Here is a 6000-nt window from a genome sequence, read left to right on the forward strand (position 1 = left end):
AATCATTAAATAGAAACAAATTTAAGAGAAAAAAAAATTAGTTGTTATAATGACTAAATTAAAAATCATTTTAGAAAAAAAATTATAAGTTTCTAAATTAATTTTCATTATTAATAAATAATTTATAAATTGGTATACAATTAACTACCAAGTTTTCTCACACCAAATTTAGAATCTAAATAATTGGTAGTTTACTTAGTCTATAAACACTTGTTCAAATAAAAACACCATATATGATATTAATTTTAAAATTAACATAAACATATAGACGAGTATTCAACAATTATTTTTTTTAATAATCGTCATTCTCAATCCTTTATATTTTTATTTTACTTATAATATTTTATTTCACTAACAATATATGCAACATTTTTATTAATAATCACCGTTTTAGTGGTGTAATAGGTTATTATTGTTATTTTAAAAATTTAGATAACTTAGAAATTTCATGTTAAATAATGATGAATAAGATAAACACTATTTTTTTAAAAATATTAATTAATTTAAGATTTGAAGTTAAAGATAACATCTTAATATTTGATATGAATTTATTTAAGATTTGATGATATTAAATTTTGCTGGTGAAGAAAATGGCATGTGTGAAAGTTGATTCATTAAGGTGGGATAGTGTTGGTTTGGTAATTCCTTTGCTAAGTTGGTAGGTAGGTGATCTAATAAGAGTTTATTGTCAAGTATTTATGTATAAGGTTGGATCACCCTTGAAGTGGTTCATATTTATTTATTTTTATTGCCGATAAAAGAAATTGAATATGTGTGAAGAAGTGTCCAGAAAATAATGGCAATGACATAATAGATAATAGATAATGGTGTTGTTTGTTTGTTTTGACAGCTTGTTGTGCGGTCGTATTATGTATGTTACTGTCTGGTTTCAGCGCCTGACATGGACACTGCTCCTACCTTTCTACTTCCATTCCATGCCTCTCGTGATTCTTATTTTCTTTTTTTTGCATTTCCCTCCTTTTTCAAAATTACTAAGAAATTCTCAATTACTTTCACTCATTCTTTTTCCATCTAGGTTTAATTTTCATTTATATAAATTCATTAGAAATAAAAATAATTTATAATATTTTTTTTTATCTTTAAAAACAATAAATAAATATAAATCACTTAACGTACGACTCAATCTTTATACATAAAATAAGAAACGGAATATAAAATTCACTTATCTCTTTAAATCTTAATTTATGAATAGAGTTGGTAAAGTTGAGTTAAATTTAAAATACATTTTCAATAAGATATCAGAATTATTTATAGTTTATAAACTAGAGTTTGTTAAACTAATAAGTAATCCATTATATAATTATATTAAAAATATATATTGAAAATACAAAGTTTTATATTTCTTAAACTATTGATAAGAATGTGTTATAAAACACATTACCAACATTTCTCACAAAAAAAAATGTATAACGAAAATGGTTATCTCGAAATCTCTAGAAATGTGATTATTTAAATGTGGAAGAACAAAATTAGAAGGGGTGGAAAAAGTAGTTAGAGAAAAACACAGAGAGAACCTTTGTTTGTTTCTTTAACCCTGTGCAACGATGACATTGAAAATTCCTGTTCCATGCCACGACAAGGGTCCTTCTTCTATCTCTTTTTGCACTCTTTTTTGTCTGTTTCACTCAACCTTTTTTCTTTTTATAAAACAAACCCTTTATACATATAAAATAATTAAATCTACATAAAAATATATACATCCATGTTTAGATCAGAAAGATACAGCCAAACTTTGTCGTTGACGCAAACTAGGTTATAGGGTTTATAGGTATATGCATACATACACATCACATGAGAGATTGGTTCAAAAACAATCTATTCAAAGTTCCTTAAAAGCTTCTCTTTCTATACACATTACTGAGTAATAGAGTAATAGAACACTACAAGAAAATCATTGATTAGAAATTAATTTTAGATGAAAAAAAATAATTAGTTATTATAGTGAATAAATTAGAGATTATTTTGGAGACTAAAAAACTTTTTTTTTTCTAAATTAGTTTCTATTGTTGTTAAATGATTTATAAATTGATATCTAATCAATTATCAAAGTTTTTGCTACCAAATTTTTAGAATTTAAATAATTGGTAGTTAAAACCTTGATAGCTAATTAGATACCAATTTAAAAACCATTTAACAATAATATAAACTAATTTAGAAACCAAAAATTATTTTAGTTTTCAAAATGGTTTCTAATTTGTTCACTATAACAATTAATTATTTTTTTATCTCTAAAATTAATTTCTAATAAATGATTTTCTTGTAGTGGGAGAGTCACCATAAATTCTAAAAAATGAATTCCACCACCATCTTACACTCTCATATATAAGTTTTTTTTTAACACTTGTATAAGAGTGAGACATTTTGAAGTATTCTCTTTTAATTAATTTTTTCTTTGTTAATAAAAAATACTTATTATTCTTATAATCACATTTTGTTAGTCAAAGATTCACACATAATTAATATTAATAACTTATTTTATTGAAGATCTCACCTTAAGAGTATTTTTTTTATTAGAATGTTCTTCATTACACTTTGATATTAAGTGGAAAAAAAAGGATTATGGGATATATATAGAAAGGTAAAACAGTTAAAATTTGGTGACGAGGGAGCAGAATTTTATTAATTTTCATTAGCCTTATTTAATCATACTTTATTATATAACAAATGTTTTTTTGAATAAATTTAAATGGTACCACATTCACATACAGGATTTAATTGAAACACATGAACATTTTAAAAGGCTTAGTTAAGCCATATGAGATCTCCAATTCAAACATTGACTTTTACAATATTAGCGATGCCAAATAGTAAAAACAAGGGTACTTATCTTTAGTTTTAGAAGCATCTACATTTAATATTAATATTCAATGCTATGTCAGACATAACTATCTTCAAAGACAGATACTTTTGAGGACAAAAAAAGTTTCTTTTAATGCATGCGTATACCATTTAGTATAAATATTTTAAGCCAAAAAAAACAATACTTTTCATTCTAATTTTTGCTTTTGATTTGCAGCTTGAAGTATCTCTTTGAACTCCTGACTTTATAAGTAATTGTATTTTTCCTAATAATAATAAACGACACAATAAAAAATAATTATTTTTTAATATAATTTTTTTTATCAATAAAGAATGAATAAAATTAAAACATTCATTTAAAGAAGGATTCAATCAGTATTTAAAATATCAATTGAAGCAAAATGTAGTTAGATAGAATAAAAGGTAGGATATTCGGTGATTGTATGAGTAAAATTGTTTTTTTTTTGTATTATGAAATTTAAATTACTTTTTTTTAGAGAGTTTAGTTCCTAGCTCTATCAAAATATTAAGATTAATGTAAGTAGTGTCTTTTAGGCGATCTATTATAGGATTTTTTTGTAGTATTTAGAGTGTTAGGAAGATTGAAATGGTGTTTTATAATAATTGAAATATCTTTGAAATACTCTTATTTAATTAATTTTTCTTTACTTATAAAAAAAATATATAACCTTTATATAAGAAGAGTACAACATATGATGCAATGTTGTTAAGATTTGTTTGTACACATTATGTCATTTAAATTCTAAGTTGAATTGTATTGTTGTTGAAAATCTCACATCGATTAGAGATTCGAACATTTCACTGTATATGAGTGAGTGCAAACATTATTCTATAAGCCGATTTTTTGGGATTGAGTTAGATTTAAAGTTTGCTTTGTAATAGTTGTAAACATTAAAAAAAAACTTGGTGGAAGAATGATCATATTTAATAGTTTATCAAAACATTTTATTTTGAACACATATTCCTTGTATCCTATGATGAAGAAATTATTGGAAGATGTGTTAGAGTTAACATTAAAAGGAGAGAAGAAGAGAGAGCTTTCCTCATCCATATCTTGAGTCACTTTTTTTCTTCTTCTTTTCCCTTTTCCTTTCCTTTTATTTGTTGTTTTTTTCTTTCTTTATCTCTTTTCTTAAAGTCATCCACACACGACTTCAATGGGGACAAAAGATAGAGCCTTCTATTTATGTGAGAACACGAGCTTAATGATAATAGAACGATCCAGAAGTGTTTTCTTCATAATATGCCATAATCATACACAAAACACTTAACTTTTTCCTGATTTAACTTAAAGAAAAAGCAAAGGGAAGTGTTAGGTACTCCATTTGATTTGATATTGGCCTAAGAATTCACCACTTAGCTTAAAGAAAGCATCAATTTTATGGATCATAAAAACATTCATTCTCTGCGCATGCATAGTGGGACCCTTTCTCTTCTTATTAGTACAATTAAGGCTTTACCTTTAACACTAAAACCATTCCAATACTTTAAATTTACTCAGGATTGAGTTAAAATATTTTTATATAATTGCTGCAAAAAAATTCAGAAGGAGAGATTAATCGTTTTGTAACATTCTTATTATTCAAATTAATTTCATGTCATGATATATTATGATAATATAGTGGGTAAAACATTATTATGTCACATTATAGTTCCCAATGTAAATGTAAATTATTTTAGTCTACCATTTTTAAAAAAATTGTACGTATTTAAAAGTATATAGTAAAGTAAATATTAAGAAATGTACTTTAATAATCCTAATTTAAATTTATAAAACTATTTTATAAGATAAGATTTGCACTCACCTATATATTATGAAATGTTTTTATCTCTAATCGGTGTGAGATTTTCAACACACTCCTTTCATGCCGAGATTTTCCAACTCGTGTGTGAGACTATATATGTATGGATTGTTCGATAACAGGTTGTCTGATAAATCCAACAAACTTTACTAGGATAAACTCCAAATAGCTCTGATATCATATTAAGAAGTGAAGTCTAACTCAACCTTATATAACATGATGTTTATACCCGGTTATAATTCTTATCAACCTGAGATTTTCATAAGTTAAATTGTTGCATATAAAAAGACTGTTTTAGTTTCTTAATTTTTTGCAAATTAATGTGAGAACTTACACCTGAAAATATGGATTAATATTTTAAAGAATTTTTGTTTTAAATTTGAAGTTGAAGTTGTTGTCTTTTTTGAAGAGAAAGAGGAGTGAGATGAGCACAGTATCGGCATAGCTAGCAAGGAGGAGGAAATAATGGGGAACAAAAAGTGTGTTGGATCACATGCATTTCACAATCTTTTTCTTCTTCTTCTTCTTCTCCTTCTCTTCTTTTGATAATGTGGGTGAAGCATGTTTAAAGATGGGAAAAAAAAGACAATAAAGATGATTACTAAGCAACAAAAATGAAAAGGAAAGAATAAGAAGAAAGGGAAAACATGCATCCACATATATATTCCACTACTCTGTTTCATCACTGAGAAGTGATGGATCTGCTGCAATGCTTCTCCAAAATCGAAGGGATATTCTGTGAAGTGATGAACCACGTAACTTCCTTCACTTTCTGGGTCCCCTCCTCATCATTTCCTGCGTCTACTTCAAAGACCCACCTCTCTCTCTCTCTCTCTCTCTCTCTCTCACCTGCATAACTTTGTAAGACATATCCTTAAAGTGCATTTTTTTCTGATATATATACCATGCATGCCATCCAATAATGCATGCATGGCTGCATCTCCATGCACCATGATTATCTAAATTACATCAATTATTACTTTCTTTTATCAGCACAAAAAAAAAATACAAATATTTCAATCTTTATAAAAAATTACTATACAAAAGTCTCACAATAAAATCAGAGAATCTTAATGAAAGCTCTTAACAAAAAAAATTACAGAAGAAAAAAAGAACAAAATTTTCCTAATATATTTTTATCCAACCTTGTAAACCGTAAACAACTCTTTAAGTTAATCATTAAAAAAATAAAAAAACGTATAGAAAGACATGATTTCTGTTGGTTAAGGCTAACATGGATTATACCCTAACTGATATTATCGTATCAGTTGTCGGTAAAGAAACAAAAATATCGCAGTTGGATTGTTCTATTATTATGTTATGTCGTGATAGGGAAATCATTGAATTCCTTGAATGC

Source organism: Phaseolus vulgaris, chromosome 1 (assembly GCF_000499845.2).
Source record: "Phaseolus vulgaris cultivar G19833 chromosome 1, P. vulgaris v2.0, whole genome shotgun sequence".
NCBI classification, from domain to species: domain Eukaryota; kingdom Viridiplantae; phylum Streptophyta; class Magnoliopsida; order Fabales; family Fabaceae; genus Phaseolus; species Phaseolus vulgaris.